Below are 21,139 nucleotides of genomic sequence, written 5' to 3' on the forward strand. Positions count from 1 at the left end.
AACTGAATGTGGTTTAAAAGCGCCGCTCTCAATCGCACTGGACAGGATACAGGATGGATCGGGGAGGGGGGGAACGGGTGAGTGGGGGGGGGGGGGGGGTTGGTTGCTCTCAGAGCGGTCGGGAGAAGTCCAGACCACGGCTCGTAAAGCACGCTGCAGCCATAAAAGCTAACCACGACGGTAGATACGGCGCATCTCCCCTGCTGGCCGTCGAATAGCGTTACGGCAACACTTAAACGCTACACTGGCGTGGCTTTGCGAAAATCCCACGTATTGCGGGGCTGCCGTCGATAAAGCACGACTGCCGTTTTCAGTTTCACTTTCCCTTGTTTAAGTGAAGCCAGTTGCTCGCGCGCGCACACACACACACACACACACACACACATACACATACATTTTCTCTGCGTCGTGATGACTGGGTGTTGTGTGATGTCCTTAGGTCAGTTAGTTTTAAGTAGTTCTAAGTTCTAGGGGACTGATGACCGTAGATGTTAAGTCCCATAGTGCTCAGAACCATTTGAACCACACACACACACATTCATCAGCCTCACCGTGTCTCAGCTTCATGCAAATTATTTAACCTATTTATTGAAAATCGTATTTTCGGCCGATTATACCATCCTTACATAATAGCTCACTGCGGAGAGCATCCTTCTTTTTATTACCCGGCGTAGGTAAATGAAGACCTGGCCATGGTTCCAGCATCGCGACGTGTTTACCCAGAGATTCTTGGACAGGAGACAGTAACCTCAGTGTCCCATACGTGGAGTGTTCCTGCAAGTTACACGGCTGTAAGTCTATGTCGTACGTAGCACAATTAAATACTGACCGGTTCGTCTGTTTGACGATATTCGTCGCACTCTCTGATGACATTATTTAAAGCGTAATGTGTATTAGCCCATGTTTCGTATGAATAAAACCACTGGTTGCTTCAATTGTGATCCTTCATTTTTTTCTGAAACTAAACACATAACAAATTATTGTCGAAATATCCTTGCTAGCCCTGATGTTTAGCTCTGTGCAAAAAAAGCATTGAAGTTTTCGTCAAACTGGCATTTCTTTGTTTTGATCATGATATCACAGAAATTACTAGCTAGTAACACATTTGCCTACGTCATCACGTGAGCAAGTTTTTAGACTCTTTTCCTAGATCTCAACTAGGAGTTATAGACCATACGAAAGTGTAACATAGAATCTCGGAGGTTTCAAATAGCTATATCTAGAAGAGAGCAGCGTTTTACTCGAAAAACCAGTGAGTGAAACTAGAGAATCTGCATTCGATGGAGACTGTAGGACGGTTATGCTGCTAGTTTCGTATATCTCGTATAAGTATCATGAAAATCAGATACTCGAAATTGCGGCTCGTACAGAACTGTGACATTTTCCCCTAGCTACATATTTGAATGGAATAGAACAGAAAATCGTTTAAATTGGTACGAACTACACTGAGCCATCCACTGTGCCGTGGATTGCTGATTTCTAAACGTGTAATTCTGTGGAAAAACCTGATCATGGTTAAATACTAAGGGAAGTAAAAATAGTTGCTGGTATTACGTCGCAATGGCCTTACGTTCACGTGGTACCTGAATTTTCCAAAATCTGGAAACGAGGAGAAAGCTTCCTGCTGTGCAGCGTTATGAAATTCCATATGACGCTATTGGAGGAGAAAGAGATTTCTTATACATGTATCACATTGAAGCCTCCGTGCGCAGAAACGGGAGATTCCTATTCTGGTGATCGCCCGCTCGATTCTCAACTCAGGACACCATATTTAGCGTTTCCGTGACTACCACGTATTATTCAGAACCGGCATTGGCGTGATTCGTTAATAAGGCCGTAGACGGAGTTGTTCCCTGACCCACATCAGCCTCAGAATGACTAGCTCCACTTAGCCCTTGTAACCCTGCTATCGACAGGCCATAAATATCAGGTGATAATACGGAATTATCGGAATTTGGATTGAGACAAGTGTATATTAGCAGACGCCACGAAATTGGCAACTTTAACACTTTAAAATACACCAGTACGGTAACAAACATAAATTGGCATAAATGTACGTTTCCGCATATAGTGTCATAGGAAAAGTTACAAAAATTTTATTACTGTAGTGTACACTTAATACTACACTACTGCCCATTAAAACTGCTACACCAAGAAGAAATGCAGATGATAAACGGGTATTCATTCGACAAATATATTATACTAGAACTGACATGTCATTACATTTTCACGCAATTTAGGTGCATAGATCCTGAGAAATCAGTACTCAGAACAACCACCTCTGGCCGCAATAACGGCCAGGTACGCCTGGGCATTGAGTAAAACAGAGCTTGGATGTCGTGTACAGGTACAGCTGCCCACGCAGCTTCAACACGATACCACAGTTCATCAACAGTAGTGACTGGCGTATTGTGACGAGCCAGTTGCTCGGCCACCATTGACCAGACGTATTCAGTTGGAGAGAGATCTGGAGAATGTGCTGGCCAGGGAAGCAGTCGAACATTTTCTGTATCCAGAAAGGCCCGTACAGGACCTGCAACATGCGGTCGTGCATTATCCTGCTGAAATGTAGGGTTTCGCAGGGATCGAATGAAGGGTAGACCCACGGGTCGTAACACATCTGAAATTTAACGTCCACTGTTCAATGTGCCGTCAGTGCGAACAAGAGGTGACCGAGACGCGTAACCAATGGCACTCCATACCATCACGCCAGGTGATACGCCAGTATGGCGATGAACACACGCTTCCAATGTGTGTTCAGCGCGATGTCGCCAAACACGGATGCGACCATCATGATGCTGTAAACAGAACCTGGATTCATCCGAAAAAATGACGTTTTGCCATTCGTGCATCCAGGTTCGCCGTTGAGTACGCCATCGCAGGCGCTCCTGTCTGTAATGCAGCGTCAAGGGTAACCGCAGCCATGGTCTCCGAGCTGATAGTCAATTCTGGTGCAAACGTCGTCGAACTGTTTGTGCAGATGGTTGTCGTCTTGCAAACGTCCCCATCTGTTGACTCAGGGATCGAGACGTGGCTGCACGATCCGTTACAGCCATGCGGAGAAGATGCCTGTCATCTCGACTGCTAGTGATAAGAGGCCATTGGGATGTAGCACGGCGTTCCGTATTACCCTCCTGAACGCACCGATTCCATATTCTGCTAACAGTCATTGGATCTCGACCAACGCGAGCAGCAATGTCGCGATTCGATAAACCCCAATCGCCATAGGCTACAATCCGACCTTTATCAAAGTCGTAAACGTGATGGTACGCATTTCTCCTCCTAACACGAGGCATCACAACAACGTTTCACTAGGCAACGCCGGTCAACTGCTGTTTGTGTATGAGGAATCGGTTGTAAACTTTCCTCATGTCAGCACGTTGTAGGTGTCACCACCAGCGCCAACCTTGTGTGAATGATCTGAAAAGCTAATCATTTGCATATCACAGCATCTTCTTTCTTTCGGTTAAATTTCGTGTCTGTAGCACGTCATCTTCGTAGTGTAGCAATTTTAATGGCCAGCAGTGTATAATTGTAAACAGCTATTAACTTTTTGGAAAATGCCACCAAAAGAGACTATCAATGGAGCCACTCATTGCATACGCTTCAGTTGGCCAGCAACAGAGAAACTGAACAGAAACCAATTGGAGGCGTGTTGTATGATCCAAAGAGGCGATATTTTGCCTTGCGTTTCAAATGATGCGAGACGCCGAGTGCACCGACTCCCCCAATGAGGCACTCAGATTGGTACAGTTCAGTCCAGAGGTTGTTCTGGATGTTTTGGGGTTGTTTTACGTACCATTACTTGGGCCTACTCATTCACGTGCCAGTGAACACAAACGAGGCTGTTTATTTACCATTCTCTACGGCCAAGTGTTGACGTTTCTCATACATCCTCATGATGAGCATGCTGTGTACATTTCCGCATTCCACGATTACAACAGCTGTACGCGACTGCAGTCTTTCTAGGTGTATTCCACTGATGAATTCTTCTCGGGTTATCAGCCGAGTGGTGGCGTCGTCTTGTCGCTACGTTTAAGTGAGTTTCGAAGTTGACTTCGCCGGAAGATGATGGGTACAAAACTCATTGAAACGTTGCGACAAGACGACGCCACCATTCGGCTGATAACCCGAGAAGAATTCATCAGTGCAACAGCTGTCTTCACAAGATACATGTGCAAGTTCCGTTAAACACTCAAGCGCAATTTTAAACCCGGACTGGCCCGCTAAATGAAAGAAATACATTCAAAACTCTCTAATACGTCGTCCCAACCTACTTGTGCATGTCTTCACACTCTCCGAAGCCATGTCTCACCTCAATTTCCATACTGGATGTTTACAGTTCAAGTGCATTTACTCACAGAGGTCCACTGCGGGCTGTCATTATCTATGGCAGCGAAACACTATAGACATACTCATGAGTTAATGCGGTATCTATTTAACAGCAAAAAGATTAGTTCAAAAATTTGGCCACCAGGTGCAAATCTGACACTGTGTACTGTTTTTATGACGGTATGACATCCACGCTGCTGTTTGGCAAGCCATAACTTGAGTGAACAATGTGGCTACCGAGAAAAGAGACCGTGCACAGTTCGTGAAATTGTTTTATGTGAACAGCGCAAAATACAGTGTTGCATTGAGAGAGCATCGCCGGCCCGAGTGAACGAGCAGTTCTAGGCGCTACAGCTGGAGCCACGCGACCGCTACGGTCGCAGATTCTAATCCTGCCTAGGGAATGGATGTGTGTGATGTCCTTAGGTTAGTTAGGTTTAAGTAGTTCTACGTTCTAGGGAACTGCTGACCTCAGAAGTTAAGTCCCATAGTGCTCAGAGCCATTTGAACCATTTTTTAGAGAGTATCACCGACTGAAAGGTCTGAGGAGTGGCCCAATGTCATTAAAAAGTCTAAAGAAGATTATAACCAAATTTGAAAAGGCGGATGAGCTTGTTGTGGCAACTGGAAAACGAGGTCGTGCTATCCTAGTTGAGTTATTAACGAGGTTAGTATTGCTGTAACTGACCATGCAGTGCATGCCCTGGGTAGGGCTAGTGCTCGTGCAGTATCACGAGAATCTTCCATCTAATGGGCAACAATACAGAAGGTTTTGCGACCTATATTACGCTGGCACATGTGCAGGGTTCAGACGGTGCAGCAACTGAAACCTCATTCATGATCTGCAGCAATGTTCTGAATTTGCCCTTCGGTTTCTGGCACGTATCGAAGCTGATAACGTGTGGACAGGCAATATTCTATGGAGAGACGAGGCATATTTTACACTACAGGGTGCAGTGAACAGACAGAATTACCGCCGCGCGGGATTAGCCTAGCGGCCTAGGGCACTGCAGTCATGGACTGTGCGGCTGGTCCCGGCGGAGGTTCGAGTCCTCCCTCGGGCATGGGTGTGTGCGTTTGTCCTGAGGATGATTTAAGTTAAGCAGTGTGTAAGCTTAGGGACTGATGACCTTAACAGTTAAGTCCCATAAGATTTCACACACATTTGAACACAGAATTACCGAATTTTAGATACTGTTTAACCACGTGTTGTGCTCGAAGAGTCATTGAACTCGCGGTAATGATGTTGATTTATTAGCATATTTGCTCTCGGTCCGCTCTTCTTTGAAGAGAACGCACCCAGAGGACGTGTTCTGTATACCATGACGTCTGCATGTTATAGAGACCTCCTTGTACAGCATGTGATTCCTGCTTTGGAAGAGCGCAACTGTACAGAAACCACTGTTTTCATGCAGGATGGGCCAACACTTCACACAGCTCGCCCAGTGAAACATCTGTTTAATCTAGTCTTCGACGAACGTGTTACCTCCAGAAGCCGGCCAGGGTGGACGAGTGGTTCTAGGCGCTACAGTCTGGAACCGCCCGACAGCTACGGTCGCAGGTTCGAATCCTGCCTCGGGCATGGATGTGTGTGCTGTCCTTGAGTTAGTTAGGTTTAAGTAGTTCTAAATTCTAGGCCACTGATGACCCTAGAAGTTAAGTTCCCATAGTGCTCAGAGCCATTTGAACCATTTTGAACCTCCAGAAGTTTACAGATGCATGGCCTGCAAGATCACCTTCTCTGAACCTATGTGACGTTTGGCTCTGGAAATATCTGAAAGAAAGTGTCTACCAGGGACGCGTTCGGTGCCCACCTGATCTGACGGACAGTATAAAGGAAGACGTTGCTCAGATTACACAGAAACTGTTGGGAGCAACTATTGATCACATCGTTTTACGGATACAGCATCTCACCGACGTCTCCGGTGCTCATACTGAACAAACTGTGTAAACGGTGGTTAATAATAAAATCAGCATTATGCCTTTCTAACTTGTTTGGCCTTGTTCCATAAAAACACCGGATAACTGGCGAATGTCAGTAACGTCCTGCCACGATATTTCGGCGCAGAGTCTTCTGGCGATCTTCAGTTGAGTGCCACTGTAGTAGTACTGGCGAATACGCGCTGAGATCTGCTATTTAAAGCCATACTGAGGTGACACTGCGCATGCGCTGCTCAGTGCGCGTTCATAACAACATCGTGCGCTGCGCCTCGCACCCTCCACAGTAAAAGCTTGGCGTATCGATATCAGGTCGATTTTCATCTTTGTGCAGATAACTACGTCGACTACGTAGTTTCTCTATAACAGGATTTCAAGCAGAGTTTAGCTGATAGCCGCTATCTCGACTGATGAGAGTCTCATTGTCAGACAATCTTATTTCCATAGATACATTGATAATCGAGCTCCAAAAGTTTGATGTATGTGCCAAAATTTTTGTGTCGTTGTAATTCATGGCATGGACTGTGGAAATACAATGTTCGCGGACTTGGTGGGTTGGAGAAGGCGAGTATTCCGTTGGTGTTCCACAATGCGCTCCTGCACAGTTCGTGTTGTTTGCCTTATATATGATTTGCCGCAATCCCCCGTAATTTTGTAAACACCTGATTTCCGCAGGCCCAGGTTGTCTTTAACGAATCCCGCTAGTGATGAAATTTTGGTAGGAGGGCGAAAGATGACTATCACTTGATACTTCCTCAATATTCTGCCTATTTGTGAAGAAATATTCCCAATAAGTGGTAGATAAGCAGTCGATCTGAAGGCCTCTTCCTCTTCCTTGTTCCGTCGTTTGTAGGTCTGTATCACTCTGTTCACTTGCCTAGTTGAAAAGCGATTCTTCAGAAATACTTTTTGCAGGTGTTCCAGTTCCGCTTGAAGACTGTAGGCGTCAGGGATCAAGGCTTTGACCTATTCTTCCCGTTATATATGGAAACATTTCTGTAAGTCTTTCTTCCATTCACAGCGCCAGATCCGCACCCGCTGGCCAAAATTGGACCTAACGTTTTTACATCGTGAATCTGTTCCGCCCTAACGCATTAGCATATCTACGAAGTTCCGCTGTCATATGAAAATTACAGCCGACACTGGACCTCTGTGGAATAGCAGCACTTTAATTATAACCACCCTCTAAATGGGCTTGGTAGCTTTCTCCACTTACGCACCCCATTATCAAAATAAAATGTTACCTTGTAATATCTCTTTATATTCGATGAATTATTCTGATACAATTCTACCCTTGAATGACGTTTACTAATTTTCTATCTTCATACTCGCAGAATCCATGCGCAAAGTAGTTTCATACAATAGCTATGCCATGAGCGCATAATTATTCTTTGTAGTACTCTCTCTGGTGGTTGTTAGAAAAAAGCTTCCGAGATGGTCTTCGTGCCGATTAGCCTGAGCTTTTTTTGAATAATTGTAATCTGAATATTGCGATTTATGACAAAAAATAACTGATACGAAATTGTACGATTAAAAATTGCTCCTTCATACAAAAGGTGTGTATTTGACATTTGAGAATTAATGATATTCATCGATATATTGCGTAGTTGTTAATCAGAAGGGAACTTCGGAAAGACTGGATACGAACCTGCATTTAATAATCCAAGAGCTCCATTACTTCTTCGGATGGTTAAACTTCATCAAAGCCAAATATCCGCTTGATCTGAGGGTTCGCGACTGATTATACAACGCTCCCAAAAATACGAGGCATTTTATTTGTACAGATTAGCAAACTGCCGCAAAGCACGAGTCTGCAGAGAAGAAGAATCATCGCCTGATTTCATTCTAAGAAGTAAAATTTCTGAATCGTTTTGAGTGACTGAGCTATGACTGTGTTTCCTATTATGAATGATTGATTTCTGGAACGAATTGAGAACTACATAATTACATAGATAGGAGGAAAAATTACAACCTGTTCTCATACACGGCGCTGGCGATTAGTCAAATGATGTTAAAAATGAATCCGAAGCAGTTTGATTCCCGGTTCATTGAGAGTCGCGGCTGGTACACGGAACCAACGCCAGAGGGAAGCTGCGTTTTTATAGTAGCCAATACACGGCGCGAGCGAGCCTGTTAAACTCCGACAAGCTTCATAGTTTACGCGTAGCAGCGTAAAACAAGAGTAAATCCCGCTGACCCGAAAAATGGGTCCGCCGCCGAAGGATTCAAGTCTGACGATTCGAAATTAATCGTTAATAACGGTGCCAGGTCACAGGGGCGGCTTTTTGTTAAGCTGCCCAGCATGCCCCCTCTTTTTCATTCCTTTTTGTTCGGGCGTCGACGTGGCGCTAATAAAACAGCTGCGCTATTGGCAGCGAGCGGGCCGGGCCGCGCCGGGCAGTTTGTCAGGCGAGACGCAGCCGTCGACGCGCCCACTGCCGCTGCCGCTGCAGCGCCGCAGGGAGGCGTTATCGCACGCGAGGGCCGTTTCCCGCCGCTTGTGCCGACCGCAGACGCAGTAACCGGTGCGGAAAGAGCGCGGCGACAGCGCGTGGTAATTCGCGGCTCTAAATCCCTCCGGTACAATAAAGAGCTGTGCGCGGGAAGACAAAAAAAAGAGGGAGGAGGGGGTGGCTGTGGCTGGTGAGAGAGGGCAGGGGGCGAGCCGTTATTATGTAAATGGTGCGGGGCAGGAAAGCGACAATTACACGGCCGCGGGCGGCGGATCCGCCCAGCACAAATCCTGACATTGGCAGCGCTCGCCAAAGCTGGCGATGCGTTGTGTGGCCGAAGTGACAGCGCACCTCGCTAAATGCGATGCACTAGATTACGCGACCAAGGGTAAACCAGTGCACAAAATGTGTCAGCACGATACATGTGCTTTCTGCCACTGTTGGGCAAGAGGTTATAAATTTAAGCTCCATATGTACATACGGTAAGGTGACATAAGTCATGGGATAGGGATATGCACATATACAGACGGCGGTATTATCGCTACACAAGGTATAAAAGGACAGTGCGTTCGCGGAGCTGTCTTTTTTTTTCCTCTGTTGAATTTCGATTTCCCCCGAAGGAGGCGGGCTGGCAGCAGCTTATTACGCTGCTCTGCAGCCTACAGACTGTTTAAAAACGTAAGAAGAAGATAAGAAACAATAAAAAGGCGATAAAACGGTGACTTAAATTGTAAAACGGCGGAAAAATTGGGGAAAGTTAAAAAATAAAGCAAAGCGTTGGCAATGCTAATAAAATAACACAGGAATCAGACAAGTCACATAGTAGACAGACAATTAAAAAAACATGGCGAGTCTGGTTTCTGTTCGCAAGAAATATAAAAATCACACCCAGCGACAGTATGATGTCCATTCGCAACACTTCCGAAAATATACACAACACTGAACACTCAATGGAAACACTGCACGAAAATGTCGGCAAAAAGATGACACACTCTAGCCAAGGGCAGATGGCTGGGGGGGGGGGGGGGGGGAGGCGAACCTGGACAGATGAGGGGGAAAACAAGGAGGGAGGAGAGGAAAAACGACAGGGGGAACCAAAGGAGGGAAAGGACTCATAAGGGGGGTGGAGGCAGGGCAGACGCGAGAGGGAATGGGAAAAGGCAAAGGGGGGGAAATGCAAAAGGACTCAGGAAAGAGAAGGGGGCAGAGAGTGGGTAGGTGGGGAAAAAAGAGGGTGGAAGATGGGGGGGGGGAGCTGTTATTTGTACTCAGATGTTTTATGTGAAGAGATGTCAGAGTTCATTACGGGAATTAACAGACTTTGAAAGCGGAATGGTAGTTGTAGCACGACGCATCGGTCGTTTCATTTCGGAAATCGTTAGGGAATTCAATGTGCCGAGATCCAGAGCTTCAGGAGCGTGGCGAGAATATCAAATTTCAGGCACTACCTCTCACCGCGAACAGCGCTGTGGCTGGCGGCCCACAGTTAACGCCCGAGAGCAGCAACGTTTGCGTAGAGTTGTCATTGCTGACAGAGAAGCAACACTGCGTGAAGTAACCGCATAAATCAATGTGGGACGTACGACCAACGTATCATTTAGGACAGTGATGCGAAATCTGGCGTTAGTGAGCTGAGGCATGAGAAGACCGACGCGAGTGCCTCTGCTAACAGCACGACATCGCCTGTAGCGTCTCTCATGGCCTCATGACAACATCGGTTGAACCCTAGGCGACTGGAAAACCATGGCCTGGTCATTTGTAGGTAGGGTGTTTAGGTTCAAAATGGTTCACATGGCTCTGAGCACTATGGGACTTAACAGCTGTGGTCATCAGTCCCCTAGAACTTAGAACTACTTAAACCTAACTAACCTAAGGACGTCACACACATCCATGCCCGAGGCAGGATTAGAACCTGCGACCGTAGCAGCCGCGCGGTTCCGGACTGCGCGCCTAGAACCGCGAGACCACCGCGGCAGGGTGTTTGGGTTTTTATATTGGTAACGCCACGTAGCACTCTGTATGAAAATCACTGACTGTACTGTGTGCAGTCTGTGGCTGGTTTGCAATGTCGGAATATTTGTTATTGTAATGTTGGGCAGTTGGATGTGAACAGCGCGTAGCCTTACGAAGTTGGAGGTGAGCCGCCAGCAGTGGTGGATGTGGGGAGAGAGATAGCAGAGTTTTGAGAGCGGACGATCTGGACGTGTGTCCGTCAGAAAAAGGAAATTTGTAAGACTTGATATCATAAACTGATAAATATATTACGACTTTTGAACACTATTAAGGTAAACACATTGTTTGTTCTGTATCAAAATCTTTCATTTGATAACTATGCCCATCAGTAGTTAGTGCCTTCAGTAGTTAGAATCTTTTATTTAGCTGGCAATATTGGCGCTTGCTGCATTCCAGTAGTTCGACTAACGAAAATTTTTGTGAGGTAAGTGATTCATGAAAGATGTAGGTTATTGTTAGTCAGGACCATTCTTTTGTAGGGATTATTGAAAGTCAGATTGCATTGAGGGGAAAATAATGCTTGTCAGTTTAGTGATGACCAGAATAAGTAAAGAGAGAAATGTCTGAGTACGTTCAGTTTTCCTCAGCTGTTTGAAAATCTAATGACGTAAGAGGTTTACCGGCACTGTCATGTATAACTTTTTCTAAGGGGATGTTTCAATATGAGTCCCGTTTTTGTAGGAGCAGTTTCTAGGGTTTATGTGCGCGGCAAAGCCCACGAAGCCATGGATCCACGATGTCTACAAGTCACAGTGCAAGCTGTTGGTGGCTCCGTAATGGTGTCGGATGTATTTATGTGGAATGGACTGGGTCCTCTGTTCCAACTGAACCGATGATTGACTGGAAATGATTATATTCGGCTACTTGGAGACGATCTGCAGCCATTCATGGACTTCACGTTCCGAAAAAACGATGGAATTTTTTAAAAATGGTTCATATGGCTCTAAGCACTATGGGAGCTAACATCTGAGGTCACCAATCCCCTAACTAACCTAGGCAGGATTCGAACCTACGACCGTAGCAGCAGTGCGGTTCCAGACTGAAGCGCCTAGAACCGCTCGGCCACAACATCCGGCATGGGATTATTTTGGATGACAATGCGCCATGTCACAGAGCCATAACTATTCGTCATTGGTTTCAAGAACATTCTAAACAATTCAAGCAAATGATTTAGCCAGTCAGATCGCCCGACATCAGTCCCATCGAACATTTATGAGACATAATCGAGAGATCAGTTTGTACACAAAATTCTGCACCGGATACACTTTCGCAGTTATGGACGGCGTTAGATGTAACACGGCTCAATAATTGTGCAGGGGACTTCCAACGATTCGTTGAGTCTACGCCACGTCGATTTCCTACACTACACCGGACTAATGGAGGTCCGACACGATACTGGGAGGTATTCCTTGACTTTTGTCATCTCAGTGTATTTCTTGAGACTATATTCGCTTTCTCCTTCGGCTCTACTTTGACAGTTGAATCATGACGTCTTAGGAAATGGTGACGACCTGTAACTAAAGTGCCTGACAAAAAATGGATTGAACTTCGCGGGTTGAAAGAGTATGTGACGGTATTTGAGTGATTACAAATACGTGTCAGATTTACAAAAGCAATTCTGAGCCCGTTTATCAGTACGATGTTGCACCCCCTCTGGCATAAATACATACACTGATTCATTGATAATGGTGTCGACAGCAGTAGTATCCTCTCCTGATGCAAGCTGGCCGACAACTAGAGTCACTGATCTTAAACATCCTACATTGTTTGATTTGAACTGATTTTGACAGGGAGGCTAAAACGGCTCAGGTCTTGAACGCCACTGCCCACACCGAATCCGAGTTTATTCCCTTTACCAGTTTTTTGTTAGACACAATTTCTTCAGGTCTAGTTGTCCCGAAGATTCTGTATCTTTTGCTCTCCAATATCATGCATTCGAAGATTAGGTGTTATGCAGTTTCTTCACCCTCATCACAGATCCTACACTTAGGGTCTTCTTCCGTTATACCCATTGCGTGTAGGTGTTTTTCGAAATTCCCATGGCCGGTCATCAGTCCAGTCACGAGTTTGATCTCTTTCCTGTTCAGTCGCAGGATTAGAGAGCTTCTTTTAAAACATGGTTTGGGCATCATTACCTTACCATGTTTTTGTTTATGGACCTTGGTCCAATAATCTTCGTGCTTTTTTTCTGAGCCAGTTCCTTAGTTCTAGTCTGAGCATAGCCTTGGTGATTGTCAGGACAGGTTCCGGTCCAATAAATGGAGGCGTTGCCCCCATCCTGGCCAATCTGTCGGCTTGTTAATTGCCACAGATCCCTGAGTGGCCAGGGACCTACACTAGTAGATATCCTAGTTACTGACTGACATCTCGTCGACATCAGGCTGGTCTCATACATGTTCTGTGGAGGACAGATCTGGTGATGCTGCTGACCTTGGCTTTACTTCAAATCATGCAGACTCTTGCCATTTGTGGACAAGTATTGTCCAATTGAGAAATGGACCACGATTCTGTCACATGAGAGGTAACAAATGTGGACGCAAAACTTTCATGACGCACAGTTGTGTTGTCAGAGTTCATTCGGTCACTTCCAGCAGTGGCCTGATGTCATTCCTGATGGTTTCCCACACCAAGACGCCAGGAGTAACACCGCTGTGTCTCTCTAAAACATTGAAAGAATGGGACCTCTCCCTACGCGCCCAAGATTGTCATCCAGGGTTGTATAGACGCTCTATTCATCGCTGAACACTATGTGACGCCATTCGTCAGCAGCCCTTGGTTCCCTGTCCGAGCACCATTCCAAAAGCAGCCGTCTGTGATGTGGTGTAAAAGGCAGCCTACACATGGGACGGTAGTTTCCAAATGCGGCTGCTGCTAGCCTCCGAACGCTGGTGCTGGATGGTGCAGAATGTTGCGGGAAGTTCATTACTTAATTTTCTCGGACAGCAGGCGCAGATATGAAGGCGTTACGGTGTGCTTGGTAAACGATACTGCAATCCTCCCTTGTGATTGTTAGACATCGTCGGCCAGAAACGTGACAAGGAATATGCCTGTCCTCACATTCCCATATAGTCCGCCATCGGTCACTGTGACATTCGAATACGCCACAAATTTGGCTGTTGAACTATTCGACCATCGGACCAAATGGAGATCCACAGTGGGGTCCCTTGTCATGTGCTGATAACGCTGTACCACCGAGTGCGCGGCATCTCCGTGTCGTTCAGTGTTCACTTAACACCTAACTCAGTTCACTTCCCTTATACAGGGTAATATTTCAAGCTTTCAGAGATTGTGGACAAGGGTAAATGTATCAATTTGAGGTAAGGGACCCAGGACCGAAACGACCTAGTTCGAAGTTCGAAAACCGTCTGATACCTCTGACAGTGGAACACATGTAGAGGTCGTCATTTTTACTGTTTTCCGTCTTATCCTTTAGTTGCTTTAAATTCGTGGAGGTATGTGCCGTCTATGCAACTAAATGAAGGCAGTTTGTTTGTTGCCATACGCGTTTCGCTTCATTTATTTGGGAAGCATCATCAGTGGCCTGAAATACATGTTTCTTTTTATATATACAATAAGCGTATTATCTGCTAGATATAATAGGTTGATATTTTACATTTTGTCGGGTTTTTTTAGGTTAGAAGCAACTTTTGTAGCACAAGTTCCGTAAAATGATGTATGTTTCGTTTTACTTACGATTTCCAGCACTGCTAACACATATATGTGTTTCTGGAGATGTATTTGTTGGTCTTCATGCTCCAGTTAGCCGAATCAGGTGTTGTTTAGCCACTTGTCACATCACATTTCACTTTCACTGCCATTTGGCGATCAACATATGTGTGTTTGCAGTGTGTAGTGTTGCCAACTGTTGTTATGTGTTTGTCTTTTGTTTCTGTTGTGTTTTGTGGTTTTCATTTGTTGTATGTCTGTGTGTGTCTGTGTGCGTGTGTGTGTGTGCAATCTTTTTTTTTTTTTTTTCCTGTGGGTTCATGCGTTTGTCTGTGAGTATGTGTGTGTGTATGGGGGGGAGGGGGGTTAGGAAGGAGAGAGAGAGAGAAGAGGGGAAGGATATTCATTAATTATTTATCCTGGTTGCACTTCAGTTTGTTGTTGTTTTGGTGGCTAGCATGATCAGCGAGTTATTGTTTATATGTATTTGGTCATTGAGTACCTTCTTTTCCATTGCAATGGCTCTTTGTATGTGGAAGTTTTCTTGCAATGTCAGGAGGTTTTTGTTGTGATTATTCACTCTGATAACTGTCATGTCACATTCCATGTTCGATGGTTCATGTCCATGTTTTATCAGGTGTTCGGCAAAGGTAGAATGACTGTTCTCATATTTCCAACTTCTTATATGTTCTTTATACCTAGTTTTAAAGTTCCTGCTTGTCATCCCCAGATATACTGCTTTACATTCTTGGCACTCTAGCTGGTATATACCTGCTCCTTGGTATTTGTCTGGTTTTTCTGTTGTTTGTAAATGTGATTGGAGTGTGTTTCTTGTTCTGTAAGCTATTTGTAATCCCTGTTTCTTTAATATATTTGCTATCTTGTGTGTTGTTTTGTGTTTGTATGTGAGAGTATACCATTTTTTTCTGTTATTCATGTCATGAGTGTTATTGTTTTGTGTTTCTGTGTGTGCTCTAGTGTTTGTGGGGTTCTGTAATCTCTGCTTGTTTTCATTTTTCTTTAGTTGTGTTTTAATTTTTTCATTGAGTTTTTGTACTATATGGGTGCTGTAATCATTGTTAGTGGCTATCAGTTGTATTGTTTGTAACTCTTTTTCATAATTTTCTTTGCTGAGTGGGATGTTATTTAGCCTGTGTAACATGTGTCGTAGGGCCGCTAATTTTTGATTCTGTGGGTGGTTGGATGAAGCATGTATGATTATGTCTGTGGCTGTAGGCTTTCTGAAGATGTCAAATGTGTGTTTATTGTTCTCTCTCTTTATTGTTATATCCAAGAAATGTATTTGCTTTTGTGTTTCTTTTTCTATGGTAAATTGAATATTTTTATGTATGTTGTTTATATCTGTATGAAGTTTATCAATTTTCTCTGTTGGTTCATCTACCATACAGATTATGTCATCTACGTATCTGTACCAGTAAACAATTTTGTATCCTTTCTTTCTGATGACTGTATCGAAGATTGTGTTTTCTATGTAGTTGATGAATATGTTTGCTAGTGTTCCTGAAATTGGGGATCCCATTGGGAGCCCATCTTCTTGTAAGTAAAATTCCTTTTCAAATTGGAAGTAATTTTGGGATGTGATTACTTTGAGGGATTTTGTTATTTCATTAATATTGTCTACAGGTAGTTTGTTGTGTGTTAGTAAGTTTTCTTCAATTAGTTTTATTGTGTCTGCAGTGGGTATTGAGGTGTACATGTTCTCTATGTCAAAAGAGATGAGTGATGCTGTTTGTGGGATGTGTAAGTCTTTTATATGTGTTATGAGTTCATTTGTGTTTTTCACTGTTCTGCTGTTTTTCATTTCATAGTGTTGCATTATGATTTTGTTCATGTGTTTTGCCACATGGTATGATGGTGCCTTCATGAAATTAATAACAGGCCTCAATGGAATGTGGGGTTTGTGGACCTTGGGTTGGCTTCTGAGTGTTGGTGCTTTTGGGTTCTTCTGTGTGATATGTTGTTTTTGTTTATCTGTAAGTATGTGTCTGATCTCTCTGAGGTTGTTTTTTATGTATGTCTGGAAGCGTGCTGTTGGATCAGATTTTAGTTTTGTGATATTGTTAGAAGAGATGAAATCCATAGTTTTTTCTATATATTGTTCATTATTGATCGGTACTGTGCTGTTCCCTTTGTCAGCTCTTGTGACTATGATGTTGTTAGCTTGCAGTTTTTCTTTTAATTTCTTAGCGGTGTTTTTTTCTGTTTGAAGTTTACTGTTTTGCTCTTTCTTTGACATGGTGATTATGTTATTTATTTCTTTCTTCACTAGTTCTCGTGTTCGTCCAATATTTATAGTGTTATTTTTATTTTTCTCTTCCTGTGTCAGGATGCTTTCTGTTTCTACAATCAGATTTTCTATGTAGTGGTTATCTGACAAAGGGAACAGCACAGTACCGATCAATAATGAACAATATATAGAAAAAACTATGGATTTCATCTCTTCTAACAATATCACAAAACTAAAATCTGATCCAACTGCACGCTTCCAGACATACATAAAAAACAACCTCAGAGAGATCAGACACATACTTACAGATAAACAAAAACAACATATCACACAGAAGAACCCAAAAGCACCAACACTCAGAAGCCAACCCAAGGTCCACAAACCCCACATTCCATTGAGGCCTGTTATTAATTTCATGAAGGCACCATCATACCATGTGGCAAAACACATGAACAAAATCATAATGCAACACTATGAAATGAAAAACAGCAGAACAGTGAAAAACACAAATGAACTCATAACACATATAAAAGACTTACACATCCCACAAACAGCATCACTCATCTCTTTTGACATAGAGAACATGTACACCTCAATACCCACTGCAGACACAATAAAACTAATTGAAGAAAACTTACTAACACACAACAAACTACCTGTAGACAATATTAATGAAATAACAAAATCCCTCAAAGTAATCACATCCCAAAATTACTTCCAATTTGAAAAGGAATTTTACTTACAAGAAGATGGGCTCCCAATGGGATCCCCAATTTCAGGAACACTAGCAAACATATTCATCAACTACATAGAAAACACAATCTTCGATACAGTCATCAGAAAGAAAGGATACAAAATTGTTTACTGGTACAGATACGTAGATGACATAATCTGTATGGTAGATGAACCAACAGAGAAAATTGATAAACTTCATACAGATATAAACAACATACATAAAAATATTCAATTTACCATAGAAAAAGAAACACAAAAGCAAATACATTTCTTGGATATAACAATAAAGAGAGAGAACAATAAACACACATTTGACATCTTCAGAAAGCCTACAGCCACAGACATAATCATACATGCTTCATCCAACCACCCACAGAATCAAAAATTAGCGGCCCTACGACACATGTTACACAGGCTAAATAACATCCCACTCAGCAAAGAAAATTATGAAAAAGAGTTACAAACAATACAACTGATAGCCACTAACAATGATTACAGCACCCATATAGTACAAAAACTCAATGAAAAAATTAAAACACAACTAAAGAAAAATGAAAACAAGCAGAGATTACAGAACCCCACAAACACTAGAGCACACACAGAAACACAAAACAATAACACTCATGACATGAATAACAGAAAAAAATGGTATACTCTCACATACAAACACAAAACAACACACAAGATAGCAAATATATTAAAGAAACAGGGATTACAAATAGCTTACAGAACAAGAAACACACTCCAATCACATTTACAAACAACAGAAAAACCAGACAAATACCAAGGAGCAGGTATATACCAGCTAGAGTGCCAAGAATGTAAAGCAGTATATCTGGGGATGACAAGCAGGAACTTTAAAACTAGGTATAAAGAACATATAAGAAGTTGGAAATATGAGAACAGTCATTCTACCTTTGCCGAACACCTGATAAAACATGGACATGAACCATCGAACATGGAATGTGACATGACAGTTATCAGAGTGAATAATCACAACAAAAACCTCCTGACATTGCAAGAAAACTTCCACATACAAAGAGCCATTGCAATGGAAAAGAAGGTACTCAATGACCAAATACATATAAACAATAACTCGCTGATCATGCTAGCCACCAAAACAACAACAAACTGAAGTGCAACCAGGATAAATAATTAATGAATATCCTTCCCCTCTTCTCTCTCTCTCTCCTTCCTAACCCCCCTCCCCCCCATACACACACACATACTCACAGACAAACGCATGAACCCACAGGAAAAAAAAAAAAAAAAAAAAAAGATTGCACACACACACACGCACACAGACACACACAGACATACAACAAATGAAAACCACAAAACACAACAGAAACAAAAGACAAACACATAACAACAGTTGGCAACACTACACACTGCAAACACACATATGTTGATCGCCAAATGGCAGTGAAAGTGAAATGTGATGTGACAAGTGGCTAAACAACACCTGATTCGGCTAACTGGAGCATGAAGACCAACAAATACATCTCCAGAAACACATATATGTGTTAGCAGTGCTGGAAATCGTAAGTAAAACGAAACATACATCATTTTACGGAACTTGTGCTACAAAAGTTGCTTCTAACCTAAAAAAACCCGACAAAATGTAAAATATCAACCTATTATATCTAGCAGATAATACGCTTATTGTATATATAAAAAGAAACATGTATTTCAGGCCACTGATGATGCTTCCCAAATAAATGAAGCGAAACGCGTATGGCAACAAACAAACTGCCTTCATTTAGTTGCATAGACGGCACATACCTCCACGAACATGTAGAGGTATTGTAGTTGCAAAGATTGTAGCGTAGGGAACTTTCAGAGATGGCAGTATGCACCAAAACAAGAAAAAAAATTCTGGTAAACGTGGGCTCCGAAATTCATACCTTAGGACTATGAGCACTTGTTCGCCTTTCGCTACTGTGAAACACATCTCTTCTACTGACGAAGCGACGATGGCTATTAAAGTACGCATTTTAGACGTCAAGTTTACTAGACATTTATTCTTGTTTTGGACCATGGTACCAAGTATGGAAGTTCCCCGCCCTACAAACTTAGAAACAATAGTACCGATCCAGCTATTCCACTGTCAGAGGTTATTAGAAGGATTTTCTCTTACAAATTTAGACTCGGTCGTTTCCGAACCATGGTGTCTTATCTCAAAATGACACTCTCAATCACTCATTATCGCCCATCCCAAACCACTAAGGATAGAAATTTGGAGAAGGTGTAGACTTTCCACCGTAGGCGTCGTTTAAGAAGCGTTTTATCGAAATTCCAAATGTAAGGGTGCAAAGTAGGGGATGAAGGGTTATTCTGAAAAATGTCACTATAAAGGCAATTTTGAAGCTAGACCTACGAAAACTGGTATTTGGTTTCTTGGTCAGAAATAAATAAATCCGTGTTCCAGTATTTTTGGAAATTTAACCCCATTGCGGTCGATAGAGGCTGAAAGCTTTTTTTAAATATATATTATTATTAAAGAACTAGTAAAGTATTTCTAAAGTTACATATTGACTTCTTGGTTAGAAATAAAAAAAATAAGTGTTTCACTGTTTTTGGAAATTGACCCCTTAAGGGGGTGAACAGGGGATGAGATTTAGTTTATTATGAAAACTATTTTAAAGCTATATCCAAGAAAATTTAATTTGGCTTCTCAGTTGGAAGTAAAAAAATATGTGTTTCAGTGTTTTTGGAAATTCAGTCCCTAAGGGGGTGAAATAGGGTCAGACTGATTCACTGACCCATCATCGCCCACCCCAAACCGCTGAGGACAGAAACGGGAAGTTCGGAGAGTGTGTGGATCTTGTACTGTAGGCATCGTCTAAGAAGCGAATATCCGAAATTCCACTCCAAAGGGGATGAAATAGAGGTCGAAAGGGGTTTTGAAAGTATATTGCTATTAAGGAAACTTTGGATCTAAAACTAGGAAAACTAGTATCCGATTTCTCACTCAGAAAGCAAAGAACTACGTGTTTCAGAATTTTTGGAATTCAACAGATAAGGGGGTAAAAGAGTGGGCGAAAGTTTTTTGAAAATAAATAATTACTAAGGAACTGTTATAGAATTTTAAGGCTACATGTGTGACAATTGGTATTTGACTTCTTAATTAGAAATAAAAAATATGTGTTTCCGTGTTTCTGGAAATTCAAGCGCTAAATAGCGCGAGAGGGGATGATCATTTTTTAGAAAGTATTTCGTTACATTAAAAATTTTTAAAGCTAAATTTGTGAAAATTAGTGTTTTACTTCCCGCTTAGATATGAAGAAGTATTTGTTAGCGGATGAAATTTGCTATGGAAATATATCCACAAGAACGCAAGAGGCATGATTAACTATAACTATGGACTCCAGCTACCGGAATCGCTTTTTGAACAGAAGTACATTCGTAAAACACCATGCCTATATGGCCCTAATTAGCTTTAAAACTTAGAAAGTGTTGCAATGTGTGAACATACAGTCCTTGCAGACCATACAGTCAACGCGAGGGAAGCAGCGGGTACTAAGCTAGCTGAACTGTAGCAAGAAATTTTCACTCTACAGCGGAGTGTGCGCTGATATGAAACTTCCTGGCAGATGAAAACTGTGTGCCGGACCGAGATCAAACTCGGGACCTTTGTGTTTCTTGGGCAAGTGCTCTACCAACTGACCTACCCAAGCACAACTCACACCCCGTCTTCACAGCTTTAATTCCGCCAGTACCTCGTCTCCTGCCTTCCAAACTTCACAGAAGC

General features: G+C 42.8%; 1 protein-coding gene across 1 annotated transcript in view; it reads right to left on the bottom strand.

Annotated features, from left to right (window-relative positions):
• The window catches only part of LOC126365862 (uncharacterized), a 229,847-nt gene that overhangs the window by 83,624 nt on the left and 125,084 nt on the right, over nt 1–21,139 (bottom strand). The window lies entirely within an intron of this gene.

The sequence above is a fragment of the Schistocerca gregaria genome, chromosome 4 (genome assembly GCF_023897955.1).
Source record: "Schistocerca gregaria isolate iqSchGreg1 chromosome 4, iqSchGreg1.2, whole genome shotgun sequence".
In the NCBI taxonomy this organism is placed as follows: domain Eukaryota; kingdom Metazoa; phylum Arthropoda; class Insecta; order Orthoptera; family Acrididae; genus Schistocerca; species Schistocerca gregaria.